The 15,124-nt window shown below is 48.3% G+C and overlaps 2 protein-coding genes across 5 annotated transcripts in view; both read right to left on the bottom strand.

Moving 5' to 3' along the window:
- Positions 1-15,124, bottom strand: part of LOC306874651 (NLR family CARD domain-containing protein 3-like) — a 311,376-nt gene that overhangs the window by 170,781 nt on the left and 125,471 nt on the right. The window lies entirely within an intron of this gene.
- Positions 1-15,124, bottom strand: part of LOC306874658 (NLR family CARD domain-containing protein 3-like) — a gene marked incomplete at its 3' end in the record, with an annotated part of 195,623 nt that overhangs the window by 133,385 nt on the left and 47,114 nt on the right. The gene's annotated exons all lie outside the window — the stretch shown is intronic.

Raw genomic sequence — 15,124 nt, 5'->3', positions numbered from 1 at the left:
TCATACAATATTTCTTCAATGTTTTAATTGTAATATTAAATCCCCTTTATTTTCCAAAAAAATATTTCATTTTCATTTTCATAAATTAAAAGATACATTAAATGAATGTCTGACGCCTGAATCTTAATTTGTTTCTCTACTTTTTCTCTTGTAATCTTTAGTACTTGATTTCAGTTGACAATGTATATTCATGATAATTTGTATATTATGTACAATCATTCTTTAAATGTCAACTCTGTATTTTTGCTTTCCATTAATTAAAAAAAACAAAAAAAACGCCTGAATACGATGGGATTTTTGCCAAACGGCTGGCGAGCGTATGCACGTTAATTCTCCTGTCAGTTTGCTTAGAGAGTAGAAAAAAACGTACTCCGTTACTAACGTAACCTCGGTTCCCTTAGATACGGGAACGAGTACTGCGTTGCTAGACACTATGGGGAAAAACTCCTTTTTCTCCGAAGACTGAAGACTTTTTCAATCACGCAGTGTGACTGCACGGCCATTGGTTCGTGCAGTAATAAAAAACGAACCAATGGCTCGTCAGTGGTACTGCACGAGCCTATGGCGGCAAAGCCCGCCAGAGCCTGCCAGAAGGGGCGGGGTCATCTGGCTATATAAGCGGGCGCTTCACCATAGGAAAACAGGCCAATTCGACTGAAGCGACGACCTGAGTCGTGCAGCTGCATGGCATGGCATAGTACACAGTACTCGTTCCCGTATCTAAGGGAACCGAGGTTACGTTAGTAACCGAGTACATTCCCTGTCGATACTACACTCGTACTGCGTCGCTAGATGCTATGGGGAACAAATACAATCCCGCCATGCCATGAAGAGAAACGACAACCGTAAAACTGGCCTTGAGCAGTAAGGCTCACAGGGACCAATTATGAGCAGGAAGTATCCTGCAGGAGGCATGCGGACCGAACTCTTCAGAGGTCAGTCCAGCCTAGAAATCGTTTCAACGGTCATAAGTACAGCCTCAGCACCAGGAATGGGGCCAAGAGCGTTCTTGGAGAATCAGGCAATGCCTGAGGGGACCGCTTTAAGACAGGTGTGTGCCATCTAAGCAGAGAGAACCCTAGCCTGTAAGGCCGGGACATCCAAGCTATAGAACCTGACAAATGTGGACGGTGAGGCCCAGCCGGCCGCCGCACAAATGTCTGCCATAGACACACCACTAGACCACGCCCAAGAAGAGGCCACGCCTCTTGTGGAATGAGCTCTCACTCCAATGGGGCTCTGGAGGCCCAGGGAGGAGTATGCTAGTGCGATAGCGTCAACTAACCATCAAGATATTCTGTGCTTTGTGACCGGAGACCCCTTGGTGCGGCCGCCAAAGCAGACAAAGAGTTGTTCCGTCTGCCTAAATGGCGTGGAACGCTCGATGTACATTCTCAACGCCCTGACTGGGCAGAGAAGGTTGAGCTCTTGGTCCTCCTCAGAAGAGGGGAGCGCAGAGAGCGTAATAACCTGGGCTCTAAACGGAGTATAGAGCGCCTTAGGGACATAGCCGTGTTTTGGTTTTAGGACGACCTTAGAGTCGTTAGGCCCAAACTCAAGACAGGCAGGGTTTACAGAGAGAGCCTGCAAGTCACCTACTCGATTTACCGATGCTAGCGCTAGTAGCAGAGCGGTTTTGAGCGACAGTGTTTTTAAACTTGCAGATTGTAGTGGCTCAAAAGGAGGGCCCTTAAGGGCTCTCAGGACCGTGGGCAGGTCCCATGCAGGGACTGTGAGGGGTCGGGCGGATTGAGCCTCCGAGATCCCTTCAGAAAACGGACAACCAGGTTGTTCCGGCCCACCGACTGTCCGGCTATAGGAGCGTGAGAAGCTGCTATAGCTGCCACGTAGACTTTGAGCGTGGAAGGGGCGCGGCGCTTATCCAGCAGCTCCTGTAGATATGACAATATCACTGATATGTCACATGTTGTCGGGTCTTTACCGCGGGCTTGACACCAGGCGGAGAAAACCGACCATTTAGAGGCGTAGAGGCGTCTCGTGGACGGGGCTCTAGCCTGTTCAATGGTGTTCAGGACATTCTCGGGGAGATCTACTGAGTCCCATCGAGTGCCCATAGATGCAGGTCCCACAGCTTGGGCTGGGGGTGCCAGATCGTTCTGTTCGCCTGGGAGAGGAGGTCTCGCCTCAGGGGAATAGGCCACGGAGCTGCTATTAGCAGCTGCGATAACTCCGGGATCCAAAGCTGGTTCTTCCAGAGTGGGGCCACTAGAAGCACTTTGTGCTTGCATTCCCTGATCCACCTGATTACCTGAGGAATCAGAGCGATCGGGGGAAAAGCGTAAAGAAGGAGGTTGGGCCATTCGTGGGCCAACGCGTCCTTGCTCTTCGAAAAATAAATCTGGCAGTGAGAGTTGTCTTTGGAGGCGAAGAGGTCGACCTCTGCCCTGCCAAAGATTCGCCAGATTTCTTGAACCGTCTGTGGGTGGAGCATCCACTCCTCTGAGGGGACATTGTTCCGAGAGAGCATGTCTGCTCCTTGGTTCAGAATGCCGGGCACATGAGCTGCTCTCAGTGAACGCAGGTTGAGATGTGCCCATAGTAAGAGGCGCTCTGCCATCTCGAAAAGGCGTTTCGAGGTGAGCCCACCCTGGCGATTTATGTACGACACCACCGTCATGCTGTCCGAGCGGACTAGCACGTGGTGACCTTTCAGGACTGGCAGGAAGAACTGAAGAGCTCGACATACTGCTTCCATTGAGGCAGTTGATGTGCATTTGTCCTTCTGCGTTCGTCCAGGAGCTGAAGGTCGGTTTGCCGTTGCACAGAGCTCCCCAACCTGTGTTGGAAGAATCTGTTCTAACAACCTTCCTTCTGTAAACCAAACCCATTGTCACGCCTTGTTCGAACCATTGTAGGTTCCTCCAGGGGACCAGGGCTGACACGCAGGCCCGGTTCACCCTGACACGAATGCGTCCATGACGCCACGCATGAGGCGGAATTAGAGGTTTCAGCCAGTACTGAAGGGGTCTCATCTTGAGAAGGCCCAACCGAAGAACTGGCGATGCGGAGGCCATGAGGCCCAGCATTCTTTGAAACGATTTGAGTGGGTAGGAGGCTCCAATTTTGAAGGAAACCGCGAGCTGCCGTATGGCCAGAACGCGATCTGGCGCGACTTTCGCCGTCATGCAGGCGGAGTCGAAAACTGTCCCCAGGAACGACGTTCATTGGCTGGGGGACAGGGAGCTCTTGGCTAAATTGATCCTGAGTCCCAAGTTCTCCAAGTGCCCGAGGAGGAGGGACCTGTGTGCTACCAGCTCTGCCTCTGACTGTGCCAAAATGAGCCAGTCGTCGAGGTAATTCAGGACACGGATTCCCATCTGTCTCAGAGGGGAGAGAGCCATGTCTATGCACTTCGTAAAAGTGCGGGGAGCTAGAGCCAGCCCGAAGGGCAGGACCGTGTATTGATAAGCCACACCCTCGGAGGCGAATCTCAAGAATTGTCTGTGATGGGGGGCTATCTGGATGTGAAAATAAGCGTCTTTCAGATCCAGCAAAAAGAACCAGTCCTCTGCGCGAATTTGCGAGAGGATCTGCTTCACTGTAGTCATTCTGAATGGCCGTCTCATGAGGGCGCGGTTCAGACGTCTGAGATCGAGGATGGGCCGGAGGCCGCCATCCTTCTTGGGGACGAGGAAATAACGGCTGTAGAAGCCTGACTCGCTCTGAGCTGGGGGAACTATTTCTATAGCTGCTTTTGCCAGCATTTTCTGCACCTCGGCTCGGAGAACGTGAGCGTTGCTGCTCCGCACTAAGGTGGGGACCCTGCCGCTGTACCGCGGGGGCCTTCGAGCGAATTGAAGTGTATAACCTCTTTCTATAATCCCCAGAACCCACTGTGACACTCCGGGGATGGCCCGCCAGGCCTTGGCCCGTGTGGAAAGGGGTTGGATTAGCTCGGGTGGTGAGTTGCCTTGCGGGAACTCGATGCACCTGGTATTTGGAAGAGGAAATTTGCTCTCTTTTTGAAAATGTTTGTTTTTTATTTTTCTCGCTATAACAGCGGCTGTATGTGAAGGCACTTCTGGAAAGGGCCTGTGATTCACAACAGGATTTGCAACAAACCGGTTTGCCTTGGCACCCAGAACTGAACGGGGTGCTTGAAGGCATAACAGAGGGCGTTTTGGGGTTGGTCCAGCGTCTGCGGGACCTTGACCCCTCCTCTTTCTTCCTATCAGATCAGGACGACGCCGGAGGCGCAGGGTCCAGGGTCAGCCTGGGCCGGGGTCCTTGACGCTTTGGATAGGGGTAGCGTTTGGCTGAGCGGGAGTGCTGCCGAGGCTCAGGCTTCTATGTAGGCTGAGCGGGTGACGGCGCAGGTTTAGCTGGCTGTTGCGCTGGAGCAGGCTTGGGGCGACTGGTGGCCGTTGCAGAGCTGGACCGTTTAGGCAGGAAGTGTCGCATAGCCTGGGACGACTTCTGAGCCGTGGTGAATCGCTCTGCAAAGCCCTCGACGGCAGGTCCAAAGAGCCCAGCAGGGGAGACCGGTGCGTCGAGGAAGGGGACCTTGTCAGCCTCCTTAATCTCCTTGAGGTTTAGCCATAAGTGGCGTTCCAACACCACTAAGTTGGCCATTGACCTCCCAATGGACTGTGCTGTAGCCTTTGTAGCTCTTAAAGCCAGGTCGGTGGCACTGCGCAGTTCTTTAAAAACTGCGGGATCAGGCCCGAACTCATCCATGGACCAGAGGAGTTTGGCTTGAAAGACCTGGAGCACAGCCATGGAGTGAAGCGCTGAGGCGGCCTGCCCGGCGGAGGAGTATGCTCGTCCAGCGAGAGCGGAAGTCGTCCTGCACGGCTTGGAGGGATGAGCAGCCTTTGCTTTCCATCCGATGGCAGAGGGCGGGCAAAGGTGCGCAGCCACAGCTTCGTCAAGAGGGGGCAACCTCTCGTAGCCCTTCTCTTCGGCGCCATCCACTGAGGAGAGAGCAGAAGAAGAGTTAGAGCGGAGTCAGGCCGAATACGGAGCACGCCACGACTTCGTGAGTTCGTCATGGACCTCCGGAAAAAACGGAGAAGCTCGCTGACGAGGGGCCGTGCGGCGCCCCGGCAGGAACCATTCGTCCAGACGACTACGAGTGGGCTCCTCCGGCGTAGACCACTCCAAACCCAGCTCATCAACGGCCTTAGCGATGATGCAGAAGAGCTCGGCATCCATCCCTTGCTTTGCTTCGCTGGGCTCGGCAGACGAGGAGGGGGCGGGGTCGATGGTAGAGCCCGAGATATCCTCTGCATCTGACGCTATTAGAGACATGCTGTCATCTAATAGCTCCTCCTCAAAAGCACCGAACGAGATCACGTCACTCGCGCCAACCGAGGGACGCTGATCCGCGTGCTCAAAGAGGACGGGAGAATCCATTCTGCATAGCGGGGGCGAGGCACGCGGGGTCTGAGCCGGCGTGAGCTCGCTCGCCGCTGAGCGCTTAAGCCCTTTACCCCGCCGTTTTTTCCCACCAGGTCCCTGGGAGGAAGAAAACGGGAGAGCGCGAGGGGCGGAGTCGCTCTCTGAAAAGAAAGCGATCCGAGTGCGCAGAGTCACGAGACTCATGTTCATGCAGTATGAACATTCCATCTCGCTCAGAGCGGCCTCTGCGTGGGATTTACCCAAGCAGGAAACACACTCTGAGTGGCCGTCGGCATCGTGCAGCGAAAGCTTGCACGAGACGCACTGACGGCGAGGCATTTGCAACAACGCCGCTTGCTCTTTTAGAAGAAATTTGCTCTTCTTGAAGGCTCGCCGGATGGCAGCAGGGGACGAGCTGACGTCCGCTCTGATCGCTGAAGCGGCTCGGCGAAGCGATCAGAAAAAAGGCAGCCTTCCAATCCGCAGCGATGCGTTTCAACGGCGAGCGTCTGGAGTCCTGGATCAGCGAAGAGGTCGTCGCTGAAGGAGAATTGATCTGTTTTCCTATGGCGAAGCGCCCGCTTATATAGCCAGATGACCCCGCCCCTTCTGGCGGGCTCTGGCGGGCTTTGCCGCCATAGGCTCGTGCAGTACCACTGACGAGCCATTGGTTCGTTTTTTATTACTGCACGAACCAATGGCCGTGCAGTCACACTGCGTGATTGAAAAAGTCTTCAGTCCTCGGAGAAAAAGGAGTTTTTCCCCATAGCGTCTAGCGATGCAGTACGAGTGTAGTATCGACAGGGAACTGCCAGTTATCACACCCCATACATGCACTCACAATCACACACACACGCGCACACACACAAACACACACAATCACACACACAATCACACACGTGCAGACTCACACACATGAATCTTACGATCACAAACTCTCCAATCTGAATTTATGGAGCTTTTCCACTGCATAGTACGGCATGGTAACGGTACGGCTCGCTTGGAACCTCAGCCGAGGTGGTGCTAAAAAAAGTACCAGGTACTGTTCCCAGTGGAAAACCCACCAGAAGTGAGCTGTACTGAACCATGCCGTACTATGCAGTGGAAAAGCTCCATAAATTCAGATTGGAGAATTAGTGATCGTAAGATTCATGTGTGAGTCTGCACGTGTGTGATTGTGTGTGTGATTGTGTGTGTTTGTGTGTGTGCGCGTGTGTGTGTGATTGTGAGTGCATGTATGGGGTGTGATAACTGGCAGTTCCCTGTCGATACTACACTCGTACTGCGTCGCTAGACGCTATGGGGAAAAACTCCTAACTCTGCTGATCTCTGATTGGCCGGAGAAAACTGTCACTGATTTAAATCAGCACAGCCAGCGAAGGATCAAACGCAACTTTTGAAAGAGCGCACCTTTTTTAAACAACCAAAAAATGGCTGTTTCGTTGTCTGTTGAGGAAGTACAGACGTTCCTCTCGTTGATAGCGAGGAGTGGATCCAGCGAGAGCGTGATGGAGAGATGCAGAATTAAAACGTTTTTCAGCAGTCACAGCAGTAAAGGCGGTGCAACTATAACGACACATGAATAATCCCCCCACTCTAAAGCGGTACTAAACTGCAGTGCAAACACAAAACGAGCCGAACTGAGCCGTGCCATGCCGTTCTGAACCGTGCCGAGCCAAGTCGTACCACGCAGTGGAAAAGAGCCATTAGTCAGAGGATGCAAGGTTAACCCTCTGAGCCCGACAAACGCGAATACGCGTTTTGTGGCAGATGTTCCTGATAAGGCAGAAATGAGCTTGAATTACTCTGCCATTTTTGATCGTTCAGATAAGAGCAATACACCATTCGAATCTGTAAGGGGTCTTTTATTTGTATACACTCATAATAACAACTAAACTTTGTGCTTTTGAAGAATAAAGAAAACAAACAGGGTGCGCTCTCTGTCTTCTCCGTCTCCGCAATCTATTTTCAGAAATGCGTCACTAAAATGACGTGTAACTCAGCGAATACTCAACACACAGACATGAGAGTTATATCTATAGAAAGCTTGAAGTGTCTTCTTTCAAATGAAGTAAGTCATATCGAAAACAAATATTCTGTGATGAAGTAATCCGTATGAAACCAACACGATGTTCAGTCTGTCCTGTCTAACTCATTATTTTTAATGAGATCCCGCCCCCTCGTGTTCACATGTAAATCACCACGTGACCCACGCGCGCCTGGAGACGCCCAACAAACAAAGCGTCAGTGAAGAGTTCATCGCGGCTATACTGTTAGTTTCTGGAAGAAGACGCGCTGAGTAAAGGCTGGATTTCCCTCAAAAGAAGAACAATATTTCATCCAGTAGAGAAGATCGATCTGATGAGTAAGTAATGATTCTTTTCTGCATTAGTTAGCGTGTTATTGTGACATAAACTTGAACACATTACTAGTTGGGTTTTTCCCAAACTACAACACGATGAATGCTACACATCTAAGAAAGTTTCGACCATGTTTATTATTAATAATCTGTTCACAAATATATTTTAATAACGTGCTAAACGATAACACATAGTTCTCAGATATAAAATATATTTTTTATAGTACAAAGTACATCCTTTTATAGTACAAAGCATGCGTGAGTCTATGACTGCAGAATCATATCTTCTATACTATAAAATCATACATGATGTTCAGGATGGCTATATGACTACAAAATCATAGTTGGGTTTTCCCCAAACTATAATTCCTGACTAAAATGTTTGAAATCCAGTAAAACATTTTGAATATGATGGGCAATTCATTATATTTAAATTTCATGCTCTATATAAAACAAAAGTAATATGAGAGTACATTGTAACATGATGAATGCTACGAGTCCAAGTATGTTTAGAACCTTGTCCTGTCCTGTTACTGTCTTTCTGTTGCACTGTGGAGCTTCTGTCACTACAACAAATTCATTGTATGTGTAAACATAATAAACATAAAAATAATGATTTATTTGTTTCACTTGCTGAACAGAATCTGTTGCAGGAACGAGTTAAAGTCTGTTCACATCTCTGTGGTTAGATCAGTGTGCACAATAATGTGTCTTTGACCCTCATTATGTATGTTTTGATTATACTGTGTTGTAAATAAAATACAAATCATTTAAAAACCCCATTTTTTCAGTCTCCTCACACTCTCTTACCTGCCTCAGTCACAGTCACACTGATGGCCCATTAGCAGCTTTAGGGGAGGGCCCTTTGTCTCTCAGGTGAAAATCACTTAATATTCAAGGCTATTACCACTCCCTCGCATATTGGCTTTCAATCACAAAACATGTCTTTAAAAATTTAAATCAATATATTGTTTTCTGTGAATGAGTAAGCAGAATGATTTTCACATAATTGTGAAGTAAATATTCTAGCCTACAAGACCTGGTTCTCAAAAGTCTTGTAAACAATTGTTCTGTATGTGTTTTATGGCCTTATTTCAGTGACTTGAAAATTTTAGTTTTTCACTAACCACGCATAAACGTTGTTTTCTCAAAAACACAATCATGTACATAAATGCTGCTAACATATTATTGTAGCCCTGTTTGTGCTGTTTACAGTGTTATTAGACTTTAGCCATTTATATTTTTATAAGTGTCACGGTTCACATATGCATTGCTTCCTTCTCGTCCCGTGTTGTGTCATGTGCGTTTGTAATCATGTGTGTGTGGGCGTGACCGAGCCATCACAGCAGATCAGCGCCTCAGCTGAGGCTCGTTTGCAGCACCAGCTGCAGCTCATTTACGCACCTATAAATATTCACCTGGTTCTCTTCTCCATTGTCAGATCGTTGTTGATGTCTTCACGAAGTCTTCTGTACCTGTTCATGTCGTCATTGTGGATCCGTGCTACTGTCTGGAGTCGTTGTCTAGTTCGTGGATTGTTGCTGTGTTTCTTGTTACTCGTCTGGATGCATCACTCTTCACCCACGGACCCGCCTCAACTCACCATTCTTCTGTGTTGTCCATCTTCGTTCCTACGCCACTGATCATCACTGTACTCTGTGTTTTCTGACTTTTACAATTAAAAGCTTATTCACTCGCCAACTTGCTTCCTCCTCCTTCGAGCGTGAGAGAACGATCTGACCATTCGATGGAAGCAGCGAGTGCACCTACGGATTCCCTGGAGGAGTTTTTCAGTCGGAGTATCAGCAGAATGGACAACCAGGAGGCGAGTCTGAGTAACACGGGGCGTGCTATTCAGGCTCTAGTGGCGCAGGTGTCCGAGCTCACCCAACAGTTTCAACATCTGTGTGTCCTCACTGCGCCACCCACGCCGCCAGTCCTCCCCACCCCACCGGAGAACCTCTTCCAGTCAGAGCCTCGGCTGCCAGTACCCGAGTCTTACTCCGGGGAACCTAGTTTTTGCAGGGCCTTCCTCATCCGGTGTTCGATGCATTTCTCCTTGCAACCCAGAACGTTCAGCACGGAGCGAACGAGGGTTGCATTTGTATTGACACTTCTGACTGGGAGAGCGGCACTATGGGGTACGGCGGTGTGGGAGAACCAGGATCCATGCTGCGCCTCGTTCCAGACACTATCCGAAGAGATGAAGCGAGTGTTCGACCGTGCCGTCGCCGGGAAGGAAGCGGCCAGAATGCTCGCCGATCTTCGCCAGGGTGAGAGATCGGTCTCGGATTATTCCATTGAGTTCCGGACCCTGGCAGCGGAGTGTCGCTGGAACGAGGAGGCGCAGTGGGACATGTTCCTGCATGGGCTGGCTGACCGCGTCCAGAGGGAGATCTACGTCCTGGACCTCCCCACCACTCTCAATGGATTAGTAGATCTGGCATTGAAGGTGGACGCACGACTATCTAGAGTCGAACGGTGCGTCCCTTCCTGCCGAGTTCCTGGAGGGGCGGAGAGGCAGCGGTCCAGCGACGGGGACGTGGTCAGTCCCACCTACGATCACGAGCCCATGCAGGTAGGACGGGCTCGGCTCTCCCGGGAGGAGAGGGAGAGGCAGAGATCCCAGGGTCTTTGTTTATATTGTGGTGGGACAGGACACTACCTGAACAAGTGCCCAGTAAAAGACCAAGCCCGATAGTAACTGTGAGGCTACTATCGGGTGGGATCTCCGCCGAGAAGACATCATCATCCTCGTCGACCCTCCTCCCGGTAAAACTAAGATGGGCAACACATTCCTTTGACTGTCATGCACTTCTGGACTCTGGGGCGGAGGGTAATTTCCTGGACTACATGTTTGCACATAAACTTCAAATCCCCATCAAGCCACTTACACACAAGATATCTGTCCACGCCCTCAACGGTCTTGAACTCCCCACCATTTCTTTTACTACTGGACCCGTCACTCTCATCACATCAGGCAATCACACCGAAACCATCTCCTTCTTGATCATGGACTCTCCCCTTGCACCTGTCGTTCTTGGTCACCCCTGGCTCATTCGTCACAATCCCAAGATAGACTGGCACCTGAAATCCATCATGGCTTGGAGCAATAGATGTTATGAGTCCTGTCTAGTGTCTGCCTGTTCGTCTGTTTCTGTTTTTCAGGAGGAGGCGGTGGATTTGTCTAACGTGCCCGCAGAGTACCAGGACCTGAGGGAAGTGTTCAGTAAGTCTCGGGCAGCTTCTCTTCCTCCGCATCGTCCTTACGACTGTGCCATAGATTTACTGCGAGGTACGTCTCCGCCTAAGGGCAAGTTATATTCGCTTTCTGTTCCGGAAAGGGAGGCTATGGAGAAATATATTTCTGATTCTCTGGCATCCAAATTCATCCGCCCTTCCTCTTCTCCAGCAGGGGCGGGGTTCTTTTTTGTGGGGAAGAAAGACGGGTCTCTGCGTCCTTGCATTGATTACCGAGGGTTGAACAACATCACGGTAAAGAATACTTACCCTTTGCCGTTGATGTCTTCAGCTTTCGAGAGGTTGCAGGGAGCGTCAATTTTCACAAAATTGGATTTACGTAATGCTTATCATTTGGTCCGCATGAGGAAGGGGGATGAGTGGAAGACTGCCTTTAACACCCCCAGGGGGCACTTTGAATATTTGGTCATGCCCTTCGGGCTGTCCAACTCCCCGGCGGTCTTCCAGGCACTCGTCAATGACGTGCTGCGAGATATGGTAGATCAGTTCATATATGTCTACCTGGATGACATATTGATTTTTTCTTCATCTCTCCAGGAACATGTGCAGCACGTCCGGCGAGTGCTTCAGAGGTTGCTAGAGAATGGGCTTTTTGTCAAGGCAGAGAAATGCGCTTTTCATGCACAGTCTGTTCCTTTTCTAGGGTACATAATTTCGTCTGAGGGAGTGCGCATGGATCCTGAAAAGGTTAAGGCTGTGGTGGAGTGGCCAAGTCCAGATTCCCGTAAGGCCCTACAGAGGTTTCTGGGGTTCGCTAACTTCTACCGGCGTTTTATCCGCAACTTCAGCCAACTAGCCGCACCTCTGACGGCCTTGACCTCCCCCAGAACTACGTTCAGGTGGTCTAACACGGCCGAGGCCGTGTTTGCCAAACTGAAGGGCCGCTTTGTTTCAGCCCCCATACTCATAGCCCCTGATTCCTCACATCAGTTTGTGGTGGAGGTCGACGCGTCAGAGGTGGGGGTAGGAGCAGTGCCATCTCAGCGCTCTCCCACAGACGACAAGATACATCCCTGCGCGTTTTTATCCCATCGTTTATCACCAGCCGAATGTAATTACGACATTGGTAACAGGGAGTTGTTGGCAGTCAAGCTAGCGTTGGAGGAGTGGCGTCATTGGTTGGAAGGGTCGGGGGTACCTTTTATCGTCTGGACCGATCACAAGAACCTAGAATATATTAGGACTGCTAAAAGATTGAACCCCAGGCAGGCTCGGTGGGCACTTTTTTTTTTTTTTTCGGTCGTTTTGATTTTTCTCTCTCGTACCGCCCGGGTTCCAAAAACATCAAACCCGACTCTTTATCGCGCATTTTTGACCGTTCCGAACGCCCGTCTACTCCCGAGTGCATTTTACCCGAGACTCTGTTTGTCTCCGCTCTCACATGGGAGGTCGAGTCGAAGGTCAAGGTGGCCTTAGAAGGGGTAACGCCTCCGCCCGAATGCCCACCGAATCGGTTATTTCATTACATTCATCCATGAGCCTTTAGTCTGTTCTGTCCTGGACACAGATTTGAGGAAACATCAGCCTCCACATGATCTACTAGTCGTCCTGATTTCAGAAGAGCTCAGAATGAATTAAATATAACAGTTTATTTGTCAGGTAAGAATGTATCATGTTAATTACATAATTAAACAATAAGAAACCAATTCAGAGTCAGAGATAATAAATACATAACATCAATTGCTCAGAGATGAATCTAAGAGTGAGAGGTGCAAACCTGACAGAGGAAAAAGTAGCATTTATGAGTGCTGTTTACTCTGATATAAATACTCTTCAAACAGATTAAAATGTATCTGTATGTTTCATTTTGGCTGATACTTATGTACTTTGTTGTTCATTGGTCTATAATGCTGCCTTCTCGTGCTATCGGAAATGTCCTATTTCCCACTTATGAAGTCGTGATTACGAGCTTGTTGTGTTCAAGTGCTTTAATGTCGGAAAGAATAAAATGTAGCATCACATTGGCTGACAATCATATAAACATTCACCGCGCTATACATGCAGTTTTCTGACAATCCTGGGATTTCAGTCAAATACATGCTTATTTCACTGCTTATAAAACATAAAATATGCTTCAAATGATCGTTCATATCTAGCCTATAAATACAGTACTTAAGCGACAAGACAAAGGGATGTAGTTGTTGTGAGAACAGACAGCAGCAATGGTTGTCCCCTCCACCATGTTTAAAGTTTATGACCCGCCCAACTCAGAAACTCTGGTATCAAAATTATTTCTGAATTTCCCAGTAGTAAATATGACTTGAAAGGCCGTTCACATCCAATTTTCCGATTAGGAAACTCGTATTCACGATTACTCCGATAGCACATGAAGGCACAATAAGTGTATATACCAGGGGTGCCCACACTTTTTTGAGTGGGGATCTACTTTTAAAAAATAATTAGGCCTAAAAAAAAAAAAAGCTGGTTGGGATGTATCTTTATATTGCATTAAGTAAAATTTTTATTTTAAAAATAATAATGTTCAATAATGCCTGCATTTACCTAAAGCAGTGTGTAACGGAGGTCGTCTTGTCCCAAAATATAACAAAGGTTAAACGCACAAAAAAAAAAAAACTATCTGAAGCGGGAATCGAACCCCGATCACACGCGTGATGACGCAGAGTCCTAACCGCAAGACCACGTCTCGTTGACAAATAGAGCTGCACTCAGTCTGTATTCGACTCAGACCGAAAGCCTCAAAGGGAGAAAAAAAAAACAAACAAACAAAAAAAACACAATCAGTTATTGTTGTTCGGGCGCCAGACAAGTATATTATACCCGTCACATTTTTATATTAATTTCATCCCGGATAGCAACGGACAACCAAACCATCCGCTACATACAAACAAGAGGAAGACAAAACAAAATACAAACTACAGGAAGAATACGTAATTTTCTTTGTTTTAATGAGGTAACGTTTTTATATTCTAGACAGGTTTTATTATTATTATTATCTCCAAGCACTACAATTCCATTCAAAAAAAAAAAGAAAAAAAAAGAAATTAATCGAGCAAAACCAACTAAAACAAAATAACACTTTTCAAATATGCATAAATGAGTGAAATGTGTATGTGTGACTAGTGAGTGGAACACTGACCAAGCTGGCAGCACGGATGGCTAAGAGTGACTCGGGAATATTAGCGGCGGCAGCCGGTCTTGGCTCCTTTGATAGGAGTATGGTTCGAACCTCCAGTTCAATCCCAGATGTTAAAAAGAGGCATTCACTGGCCAAGAGAAATGCCCTTTAGCAACAGGCTAAACAGGTAGCACCACCTCCTCTCCACAATCCGCACACTCCGAAAACGACGGATTCACCCGCAAGGACTGCCTCCAAAAAGTACGTAACTGGTCAGACCAACCTCTTTCCGGTCTCTAAACCTCACACTATATACACATAGACTCCTCCTCTTAATTAGTGCTGCTTCCAATCCAGATATAATATCATTTGGAAGGCGGTGATAGAAAAAAATAAAAATAAACAAAGGGGCAGTATAGAAAATATCTGTAATGCCACATTCTCCCCCCCAGGATGAAACAACCCATGGTTGTTAGGAGAAAAGAATCAAAAACCTAAGAATTCCTCCTCATCTGAGGTTTCTTGAAAGATGTCCTGAATTACTTTCCTTGCTTGGTCCTCCAACTGCTCAGCTGTGGGAAAACACTTTTTAAGATTGCACACATGTGCAGTGCGCACATCTTCTCCAGTTGCCTCCAAGGCAATGTGGTAATTCAAAGGTCCCAGTGACTTCAGAACCCGGTAAGGCCCTTTCCATTTTGGTGCCAATTTGGCACTAAACTTGTTTTGTGCACTAGATTGCGGAAAGTTTCGAAGCCATACCCTGTCTTTGATCTTGAAAGTTGTGTCTCGTCTTTTTTTGTTATAGTTCCGGAGTTGTCGATGTTGGGCTTTTCTGCAACTCTCTTTAACTTGAGATTGCAGTTGTTGTATGTGAGAGATTACATCATAGGAGGTGGTGTCAGGAGTGAGATTTGGACCGTGCAGAATTTTATCCATTGGCCCTCTCAGTTTCCTTCCAAGCTGCAATTCTGCTGGAGTAACTCCAGTGGTTTCCTGGATGGCAGAGTTAATGGCGAATCTCATCTCTGGTAAGAACTGGTCCCATTTGTTGTGGTTGTCATCCA

This window comes from Barbus barbus (genome assembly GCF_936440315.1).
Source record: "Barbus barbus genome assembly, chromosome: 9".
In the NCBI taxonomy this organism is placed as follows: Eukaryota; Metazoa; Chordata; class Actinopteri; order Cypriniformes; family Cyprinidae; genus Barbus; species Barbus barbus.
This window is presented reverse-complemented; position numbering and strand designations above follow the sequence as displayed.